This window comes from Centroberyx gerrardi, chromosome 10 (genome assembly GCF_048128805.1).
Source record: "Centroberyx gerrardi isolate f3 chromosome 10, fCenGer3.hap1.cur.20231027, whole genome shotgun sequence".
Lineage (NCBI taxonomy): Eukaryota > Metazoa > Chordata > Actinopteri > Beryciformes > Berycidae > Centroberyx > Centroberyx gerrardi.
Window position 1 is genome coordinate 10,933,195 of NC_136006.1, and position 11,895 is coordinate 10,945,089.

Genomic DNA, 11,895 nt, shown 5'->3' on the forward strand with positions numbered 1-11,895 from the left:
TGGTGATGAGAGGCAGAGCAAGCTTGCATAGGTCTGGAGCGATGTACAAACTTTCTGCCTGGCTCTCATTCCTTTACCTGTCACATTCACAGACTATAGATAAATATTCAACATACTTTTGTCTGAACATTGTGGCTTTGAGCCTTGCATTTGCTCCTCTATGGGTTGAGGAAGTTCTATGACCTCTTGGGCTTTTTTGAACCCTTACAAAACCCACTGGGTAAACTCAAAACTGCACTGTCGTCAAACTAAAAATAAGGCTGCTTTTCTTAGTTCCTGGAAATTGACCTTTTTGAGATACAAGGTATTCATACGACAGTGACTATATGCTCTGGTTTGATGGCGGTCAAACTGCTTTTTCCTCTTCTCCTAATTATGTGGATTAGATGCAAATATTTGTTGCAAACGCCCAGAACAACTGTAAGGGCCTGAAGAAAAAAAACAGTCATAGAGTGGTAGTGTTAGTTGTTATGACTGACATGTGGACATAAAACAACAATCTTCACTGTGAGGAGTTACGTCTACTTGAAATTAAGTTATTTTTTCAAGCAACGAACATGTATTCTGTGTGCTTTTATGGCTCACTGGAAGAATAGGCCTGGGCCCCAAATCCCCAAAATCATACAGCTGTTTACTCTGCTTGACCATAGAAAATGTGTGGAGAGTTGATGAATTCTTTTGGAAAAGGACGCAGCTGTTTCTATTAGCTTCACTCTATAAATCTAGAGCTGCTGCAAAGTATCAGTCAGCCATGCAGCCCAGATTTTTATGAAGAACAACTTTTTCTCTCTTTTTGTTGGACATAAGTCACTAATTCGATGGACCAAACACTTACATACAGGACTTGCTTTGCATGTGGTCTTCTGTTGTAAGAGGACTTGCTCATGTTGCTCAGAAAGTCAGAGTTCTTGTGGAACTGGATCTGCAGCTGGGTCATCTTTCATTTTCCATCCTTGTGCCAAACCGCCAGACCCTCCCTGGGTAAATGGACAGATGTGACGTAAGAGGAAGAACTCCTTTTCAGCAACTGTTGTCATGTGATCGCAGTTTATCCTACAGTTCAGCATATAGCCTCTACAATTTTGAGGTCTACCATAAGGCACCTTAAATCAGTTGGACATTTATAGTTGATGCATATGGGTGCAGGGTATGAAAATGTTTTAGTCAACTGGCCATAGTGGCAAATAGATTCAGAATTTCACCAGCCAATTCAACTTTTAAAACCACTCCTGCACACATAAACAAGCATTTGAAGACAAGTTAACTCCATAGATTTAGGTCTGAGAAGGGTTTTGGTCCACTGATGACACGCACCAACTAGCTCCAGCTTATCTTAATTGGTGATGAGAGGCAGAGCAGGCTTGCGTAGGTCTGGAGCGATGTACAAACTTTCTGCCTGGCTCTCATTCCTTTACCTGTCACATTCACAGACTATAGATAAATATTCAACATACTTTTGTCTGAACATTGTGGCTTTGAGCCTTGCATTTGTTCCTATTGGTTGCCTGTGATGTTGGCGGTACGGCTTAACGCTTAAAACCAGAGAGCAAACTGAAAGTCAAATAGAGCCATGTAGGACTTGTTTTAATATCACTTGGTAAAGAACACACCTACACCTCTTTTACTCTTATTTCTCCTCAAGCCCTGTGTTCTTCAGATTAGTCATAAATCACACCTACTGCATAAGTTTACAGCCTTAGAGCGACATGAGGCAAACCAGGGTCAAGTCACTATGAATGTGATGCAATATGGTCTGATGTGCAGGTAGGTGGGGATAGCTACAGCCAAATGGATGTCCTTAATTCTATCTATATCCAGATTTCTTTATCACACTATAAACCCATTTATCTTCAGCCTTTGTGTCGGTTAGGGTTAGGGTTAGGGTTAGTGTTTGGTGTTTGGTGTTTGGTTGCTGATTCTGACTGCTGTTGGTCACCATCAGTCACTTATCTGATAGCTTTTTTATTATCGGTGAATCCATGAAATAACACTTAATTAATACTTCATATTTTATTTAAACCTACTATTAAGCCAATGATCAAGTCACTGAACTTTTTTCTCTTATTGACCTGCCCATAGTTCACGTCATTGTTGTTTTTCTACATTGTTCTCTGTCTATGGTACATTATAGATGTCTTGATCTTTATAACACATGGCGACAGGAGGCAATTGTGCAATTAGAGCAGCCAATGGAGAGCGAGCTCACTGACGTATTGTCCAATGAGAAAAAAGGGGGATGTTGTTGGGGTCACAGAAGGTTGCCCAGTCTATCAGCATTAACAGCATTGTCCATCTGTTGCTGTGCAGTTTCCCTAGTCAGGACATAAAACTTATCAATGAGGTGAGTTTAAAAGAACAAAGTCAGACCTGCCTTTCAGGCGCATTCTTATGTCGCTCTTACACAATAGACTCAAAACAAGGCTAGACGTGCTATAAAGAAAGCTATAAACACTTCCCATTCCTGTCCAAATTCAAAGTCACTCTGTCCTTGCTTTGTATGGTCCTCAAGATAGTCATTTTGTTTGTTTGCTTATTTTTAGCGGAAATGTTTTATTAGCCCCATTGTTCTCACTCACAGAATCACTTTTTCTGTGTTTTATAAAAGTAATATGTGCAAATAAATAAACTACACTACTTGTACAGTTTTGTTCCAAAACAAAATATACATCAATGGAAAAATATGACATTATGAGAGTTATTAGTTAACCAGAGATGTTTGCTTTCAAAATAGCAATATTTTTCAAGATGGAATTATCTCTATTTTTAACATATTGAGTGATTAACTTTTTTCGTTTTAGAAAATGGATATGCAGCATTTTGGATGTGAGGAAAGGCTTGAAGCTCAGGAGTGTGCACTCAGCACTCAGCAGTGTGACTTCAGGATGGGTACTTGTTTCAAGTCAAGATAATGATCGTACTTAAGGGTGGGGTTGATGGTGCTAATCCTCACAAAAAGCACTTTACTGGCATTATTCATGTTCTTCACATGTGCAAAAACAAAGAGTTTACCAATAGACTTTCAACTGTGAAGAGGGTCTGAAAGAGGTGAACGCATTCTCATTTATTTAGGTTCACTTACTTACTTACTTGTGTTTACTTTGTTCCACTGAACTTAAGCTAGAACAATAGGGAAGTGAAGGGAAACTACCACATCCAGACCCAGCACACCTTAAAGGGGAATACCACTCAATTTGAAAAGCTTTATTACTGTGATGTGGGACAGTCCATTCAGTGTTTGTGAACATCTCTGTCCCAACCCCAGAAACTGGAAAATTAGGACTATATCTTGTGATGTCAAGATTTAAATCTGACTGTGAGAGCACCCAGGATGATTTTCTACGGATATGGGTACATTTTCTGGTTGTGAACTGATAACACTTTGATAAAAAACAGTCTGTGGGACCGCACAATCAGTCTCCCATTGATTATCTATTCAGCAGCTCTAGATTTTACAATTAAATGACAGCACAAATAGTTCAGCTCTCTCAATCTCTGGTTTGGCTTCAAATCAACACATGCAGAGTCTAACTATTACTGCCTAACTAACTGCCCACTGACGGTACTGTCACCAACCATATCCTCTAACTAACAGATGGAAGCAGTATTTTCTCACGGATGACCAATTTTGTAAGTCATCTTACTGGATATACAAGCTTTGTGAGAAATCCAGGACTCACACTCTTAGTCATGGCTCCAGGAAAGAAAGATGTGAGTGATCTGTGTGCCCCTTCCCTTACAAACACACTTTTACCTGGTTCATGGTGTAACTAGAAGCTTCTGGAGACCCCAAACCTCTCATTTAATTGGGGCTATGTTGATGACATCACCACTTAGACATGAGAGGGCCGGGCCAGATGGAATAAACACCCCCCCACACACACACACACACACACACATACACACACATACACACCTAAGTTCAGACTGTTTTGAAACGTAATACCTCTTGCTGTTCCCTCAATTACTTGGACGTGGAATTATCCAAATAGTGGGGTGAAAGTTCAGCACATGCTTTCACTGTCGACCCCTGGCCTCGGCATGTTAACCAGAACAACAGCAGTGAGTGACTGGATTGATGGGAGAAAAGATTTATAGTTGCCCTCAAGCTATGGGCTAGAGATAGAGAGTGTGACTTAAAGCTGAAAGATGAATTCAGTCCTTAGTACTGAGTTAACTGCAGCCATTGTCGCGGTGTGTTTTGGCATTTGTGTTGATGGTATGTCGAGTCATGTGGCTCCTTTTTATTGCTTGGGCTGTCATGTAGGAGGGATATGCAAAAACATAAATTACCTAACTTGAAAAAAAGATCCACTCTATAGGGGTATATTAAGGCTCAAACTATATGCTAACCTCTAAGTGTGAAACTCCTCTCTATATATCAAAACTCTTCACTTTCTTTGCATTCTCATAGTTGTATGGTCACAAATCTCCCCCTTCCTCTGCAGTCTTTTACTACGGCCTTGATAGAGTATCTCATTTTCCCGTCATCCGAAGGGAGTATACTTGCTGAATCAATGGTGATCTTAGCACTTTTATTCAGTCCATAACTCCTCAACGTCAGGCAACATGGCTGCCAAGTCTCTGACGCATTTATGACTCTCCGTTTGGCACAGTCATGCTGACATCACAGAGCACAGTGTTGATGACAAAAAGATGTCGGGGTCTGATAGACGGAAATAAGGTCAGTTACATTTATGTTTTAGGCGTTTAGTGAATGCTCTTATCCAGAACGACGTACAGTGAGTGCTACAGTAGAATGAGTTTAAATTGCTGGATCGCCAACAATAAATAGAAAGGAGTGCAAGGGTCAAAGCAATAGCGCTCACACAATAAATATAACAAATGTCCCTATAACATTTATGTAAAATAGAGGAGTGCTTGGCAAATTGGGATTTTTTTGACAAGACAGAAAAAAGGATGGGGTGTAAGTAGAGGAGGAAGGTAGAGGAGAGGGGGGACGGGAAGTGTGTCTTGAGGAGAGGAGTCAACTTTGGGTTTTTTAAAGTAACAGTGACGGAGCGCTGAGTTACGAAACCTCAAAACCAGATGCAGGCAGCTGTGGGGTTGAGTTACACGTGGAGGGCGTTTAGGGATAGGATGCACGTGCTTTTGGAAAATGTTTGACATAGTTTGTACTCCTACACTCTTTGTGATCTATGGTGTCAGGTATAAGAATGTTTATATTTGTGACCATTTTTTTCTTTTTCTTTATTACTTCGGCTGCACGAGCTTGAATTAGCTGGAATTGTATCCGAGAACAAAGAGAATAGGCAAAGTGAATGCTACACGTTTGGAGTAATCAAAAAAATGAATATGTTATTACAAATCCAAGTCTCTTCCAAGTGATCAAGTCCAAAAGAGAAAGGGAAGGAAGTAGGACAAGGAGGAACCAGAGGACAGAGAGTTGTTACACAAAACAGAGATAAACTTGTTGTATTGAAAATGTTTTAGTAATGTTTTTGAAATACTGTATGTGAAATACATTTCTCTTAATCTGATTTTAGATAGAATTAATGATAGATAAACAGATAGATAGACAGGTTGATTGTACTCAACAAGTCAACATGATTGCTTACTGTGATGGGACATGCCTCTTTTAAGAGACTTTCAACATGAATGAGATTGATCAATTGATTGATAAAAACAAGGAATTTCTTTCCGAAATGACATATCCACTATTTACACGTGACACCTACCCTTTCAAGATGATGGCTGACATGAAAGTAAAACACATCATGCATTATTAATGAAAATATAAAGTAAGCTAAGGACATTTGGTAACAAAAAACCCCCAAAAACATTTTAGATGATTTCATCAAGTTATATTTTTTTGACATCCCAAATAGATATATAGCATTTTGGAATGAAACTCCTCAAACAGTTCTATGGGAATAATCACACACACAATTTCTTATTCTGGCAAAATGCTGGAAAACAACATCGTAAAGGTGTAGGTTTGGTGCAACTTATTCCACGCACTGACTTTTTTCAGTTTTCTATGTGTACAGTATATATATTTTTACTTTCCAAATTGCAAGTAAAAACAACAGTCGTTTCAAATAAGAACAAATAAGTTCTTCAGGAGCTGACTACTACAAAGGCAACAAAGGGCCAGTGCTTTCTGTTAACCAGAGAAGTGTTGTAAGCACGGGGGCAGGGGCCAGCAGGGCACACAGCTAGGTCATCCTTAATAACCACAAGTTTCCTGTGCCTTGAAGTGTCCCTTTTTTCCTCTTTCTAAATGGCTGCCTTTGCTCTCCTCTTTCACATAAACATGTTTGCACTGCCGCATCAAAGATTCAAACGCTGGACTCCTGGCCCTTGTAACTTGTTTGTCAGCGCTGTGAAACTCTTTAACTTGCTGATATGTCTCAATTTCACAAATAAGAAGAGTTGCTGTATATTTATTGTACTGTACTTCACAATTAAAGTGATTCTGATTCTCTGAGTCTGAAGGGTGAAGAGAGCTGAAAAGTAAGGACTTCAGATAAAAAGTGGTGCTCCCGGAAAATATTAAAGCACATTATTTCAGTACTTCAAATTCAAATAGAGAGTCAAATAATGTGATAAAGGCAATTCATTGAAATGCCAAAAGATGCAAATCAAGCACCGTTCTCAATATGATCTAAGCAATAACTCATCTTTTCCTGTAATCCACGTAGCTATTTGAAAGAATAAAGCTCATTGATCGCCTCTAAACTAACCCGTCAAGACACTTCATCAAAATCAGACCTAAATTTCACTGACATGTCAAGTTCATAATCACGATCAGCTGATGAACTGCCCTTAATAACCCTCTCTAAACACTTTGTTAACGTTTTTACACAGAACCAACCCACCCAATCAACCGCTGTTTGTTTTAGGAGACGCACAGAAGCTGTTGTTTAAGGAGGGAAACCTGGAAGAGATAATCATCTGTAGGTCCCGCCATCAGTACACCCAACCCCCGATACCCTCACCACCACCATCTGTTCCGGGGGTAGGGCTGTCTGTTTCCATGGCAACCCCGTATACCCCTCCTCCCTATAAGCACTGGGGGTTCTTTTGTGTGTCCCACGTGCAGTCTGTTCCAACTGTAACCCGACCATGCTACTGAGGGCCTGGTTGGTGTCGACTGCATGGCAGAGACACACTGTAGCGCGACCATCGAGGGACCTGGGCCGGGTTTCGCAATAGCATCTTAGCATCTTTTTCATATAGTGAAACAAAGATGGTGTTAGCGATGAGATGCCTTTTGGGGAAACCCAGCCTTGGAGTGAAACTGGACAACTCTATCTCATACACATACACACGCAAACCCCATTACTAAGAACATCAGTCCCCCTCCCCCATGCTAAAGAAGGTGACCTTGCAAATTAAGCCCACCCACCCCCCTTTAACCCAATGCCTAGTCAGCTTGTCCCGCGTACGACTGTCCCAGAAATGGGGTGATAGGCGGGAATTATGTGGAAGTGGCGCATTTTTAGGCGCTGAAGCTGCAAGGACTCTAGTTTGCATTTGAACTCATCATGTCACCTACTACAGCAAGGGAGAGGCAATAAACCAGAATGCATGTATTTCAGAGAGAGAGAGAGAGCGCTTAGAAGAAAATTTACATGCATTCACCCTAAAGGGGTAAAAAGTTGTTTCTGTGAAGTGCAAATACAGATGTCAGTGAGAAATCTTATCTTTGTTGGAGGGCATGTATTTGGTAACTGTTCCTCCAGGCAAAACATTTGAAGGGTTTTATTCCAAAATGCAATATACACAGTATATATCCACTTTTGAAAAAAAATTGCTGAAATTCCTCAGTCAATATTAAGAAACATAGAGGATTCTATCTGCAAAAACATTCTTTTATGCAAAGGTATTAAGATGATAACAATATAATCATAACTTTTTTAATAACCAATCATGTTTACTTTCATGCTAGCAATCATTTTGTTTAAGTAGGAGTCAGTTTGTTCAAATGGTGGATATCTTGCTTTGAAGTGACACTCTTCAAATATTTGCTGTTTTACTTTACTGCGTTGAGGGTTGATGGCTGTTGGAAAGTATCTCTGAACCAGCATTAAGCAAAATGTAGGTTTCTGTAACAGGTTTTTAGAGTGTCAGTTGCTCTACAGAGCCCCAGTCAAAAAACACAGATCTGCAAAGATAACGCTTGCTCTTTTATTACAAAAGCTCTTCAGGATCATAGTTATGAATTGCTCTGATTTTGTTTGACATGCACTGCACATAGACCTATCCACAGTTCTGCACTTCAATCCTAAACTTCATCATACGGCTGATTTTTTCTAAATTTAGGAGACTAGTGATGATATACTCAATTAATCCACAAGTAGCTACAGAATATTTAATGTCGAATGTATAGGCTATCTGTAGACAGGCGTATATTTTACTGTCCATAGTGTGTGTTGTTCTGTTGTACTGTACTGAGATCATATTGCCCTTGTACCACGTGTGTCAGTATGTGGTGTGAAACTCAGTATGCTGCCAATATGTCTCTACCAATGACACCAAGTCAAATCCTTCTACATCTAGTAGCCTATACTTTGGGGTTATTCTGATCTGAGGCAGAACCTTTTAGGAACTGTGCAGGATACACAGACTACTAAACAACACACAGATGGAAAGCATTAGTCTTGCTGGCAGGAAACTCAACTTCCATGTAGTACTGTGAATGAAAATGTAACAGTGTGGGCTAAGTTTACTGCTGAACTTAATTACTCTAGTATGTTCCATGGTATAATTGCCAAAAACCTTACAGGTGCAAGTGATATTTGCTACCTGACATTATGAAAGACATACCAAAGATTTCACCGGTTTCTACATTCACCTTGCCTTTGTAGCCGAAGGCAACGGTGCCTTCAAGTTCACAGAGGCATGGGTGGTTGATAAGAGGATTTTGTAAAGAATAAAAAAACAACAGGAGTGGTCAAATGAATAGAAACAAGTTTCACAACCGACAAACAGGCTGCAAGAGAAAATAATTCCATTCTGGTCTGCAGCGATGACTTGGCTGGTCATTTTTCTAAAGTCATTTTGGAATGTTGCCAGGTTAAACTTGTGCATAGTGCCATTCAACAAAATGGCTCTGGCCCCTGCGCATTTTTCTGGGTGTGTTGGCAGGGTGATCGCCTCAAGAATGCGAGTGAAAAGATTGGAACCAGCAAGAGTATGCAGCAAGCATCCGCTCTGCTAACTCAAAGACCCAAATATGACTGTAGCTTGGCAGGTGTGTGCATGCACATGTGTTTCCAGCCAGACAATGAAGATGTGACTAATGCAGAGGGAAAGGCGTTGGATGTGTTACATGGTGATGAATACAGACATCATCTCATACAAAAGGCAGCTGAGAAAATGTGAACAGCTGGGTGGTATTTGTCTCTTTTTGCAGTAGATAAGATCTCAGTAAAAGATGAAAATACACTGCAATGCTTGCCACTGCAATAACCAGACATTGTGCGTGTGCGTGTGCGTGTGCGTGTGCGTGTGCGTGTGTGTGTACTGCATGGAAACAATGTCATCCTTTGTCATGTTATCACAAACGTCAGAGATTGAGTTCTGGAGTCTGGGACACATTTTTCCTTTTCCATGGCTCTCTCAAGCAGTTCAGCTCCTCCCGCTGACCATAACTGCCTGAAGGGAAACCATGGTGGCACTCCCAGCAGAACTTGCACAAGCGACAGGCACAAACCAGTTGCAGGGTCACGCTTTCATCAAAAGATTGTGTGTTTGTGTGTGTGTGTATGTGTGTGTGTGCGCCCTTTCACCTCTTTAGAAATGTTGCAACATCATATCAGTAGAGCTGTGAATAGAAACTGAGGAAAACCTAGGTTAGGAGGCAGTCACAAACGAGGGAGATTCACAGTTCAACATCAGCGGCTCAGACATGATGACATAAACGCTGTTAGTAATGGTGACAAAAAACTTTCACCTTCCATGCAGTATGATTCGGCCAGTCCAGACTGTGGTAAAGAGAACAAAGCAGAGAAATGAAGAGTGATAACTGGGTCAAATAAGGAGTGTTATACTACTAGTACATCAACAATCTAGACAAGCAAAACCGGGTTGTGTGGTGTTTTTCCTCTGAGTGTGTTCACATGCAAAAAGCTTATTCAGGATAAGCTGTTATTGTGCATCTTGATATGTGACACAACACATCTTGGGACTCAAACAGCATTTGGCAGATGAAGAGCTGTTATATTTACTTATTTTTTTGTTCAGTTGGTATATTGTTTAATTTATTGTGTATTAGTCTATCACTATTGTCATTATTGATAACCTTAATGTGTTTAACTTGTGTTGATTTGTTTTTCACTGTCAATGTAATTCAACTGCTGGCTACAGCTGAAGTTCCCTTCTGGGAAAATAAAAGTCTATTCTGTAACTGTTGCAATTATATTGCTTACATAATTTATATAATTTATCTACTTTTTCTAAGACCAATGTCATAATTGAGAGTTAATTTAAGTTGCATTTGTTATTTATACATTATTTCATTTAGTACAAGTAATAGTATTATTATTTTGAAGTCTCAGCTCAAAGTTACGTACAAGCCTCGTTGGGCTGCTCTCGCGCGAGTAAGACTCTTAAAGGGTAACTTCGGTATTTTTCAACCTGGACCCTATTTTCCCATCTTTTTGTGTCTAAGTGACTAAAGGGGACAACAATTTTTGAAATTGGTCCAGTATTGAGCGAGATCGCTTCAGCCGGCAGCCGCAAAACGAGCTGCAATGTAATCCGACGGGGCAAATGTGAACCGTCAATGTACGTCCACTAAAAGTGCTTGTTTTTGCCACTGACAGGCTCAGATTGTTATTATAAGTGTCTGACAACATTATGGAAAAGGACCCTACAGAGAAATGAAACGTTTTTCTTTACCTTTCGCTTGATCCGGTCTTGTTTTTGCCACCGGCAAAACAACGTTTCATTTCTCTGTAGGGTCCTTTTCCATAATGTTGTCAGACACTTATAATAACAATCTGAGCCTGTCAGTGGCAAAAACAAGCACTTTTAGTGGACGCACATTGACGGTGTGATTTGCCCCGTCGGATTACATTGCAGCTCGTTTCGCGGCTGCCGGCTGAAGCGATCTCGCTCAATACTGGACCAATTTCAAAAATTGTTGTCCCCTTTAGTCACTTAGACACAAAAAGATGGGAAAATAGGGTCCAGGTTGAAAAATACCGAAGTTGCCCTTTAAGCAAGCAGCAAGCAAGGACATCACATATGCGCCGGTGAGAAGTTTTATGCTGGTCACAACAGACTTTAATTTTATGTGAACGGTTATAAGGAAGACTCGAAGACTATTCCCTTTTTTGTAGCATGCAGCCAACGAGGTATTTTGTTTTGTTTGTCTGTATTACTTTGGTAATATGTTATTCCACATGCTGTGCATGCTATTGTTTTATGTTAAGCTAACATGGTCTCTAGATTTTCTCATCAATACTGTGTGTTTAGTTTTCACGGTGGATTTGGAGAGAAGCCTTCAAATAAACCAGTAGCAAGAAAGCCACTTGTGTCTGCCTGTGCTTCGAGGGAATTATATATTCTATTCTACTCTATATCATGATCATGAATACTCCTCTCTGGAAGAATAAACATAATATTTTGTGCAAAACAGTTTTCAAGATGTATGCCTCAATATCCCAGCCTCCATATTAAAGATTATATGAGCCTGCCTGGGTGATTTTAGATGCATTTACTTGCTCGAAATCACAAACAGAATACTTCAGTGTCAAGAATAACTGCACAATGGTCTTGAAGAACCATGAGTCTGTGTTGCTCAGGGTTTCCAGAAATCTCTGTCTCAGCAGGACATTGGGGTTTGCAGTGTGGTTAACCAGCACACCCCAAATTACACCCTATGAATGAAAGCACGCTTGTAGCTCACAATAGAGCCTCCCTGCT

The 11,895-nt window shown here is 40.2% G+C and overlaps 1 protein-coding gene across 1 annotated transcript in view; it reads right to left on the bottom strand.

Annotated features, from left to right (window-relative positions):
- traf3ip1 (TNF receptor-associated factor 3 interacting protein 1) overlaps positions 1-11,895 on the bottom strand; it is a 328,730-nt gene that overhangs the window by 822 nt on the left and 316,013 nt on the right. The window lies entirely within an intron of this gene.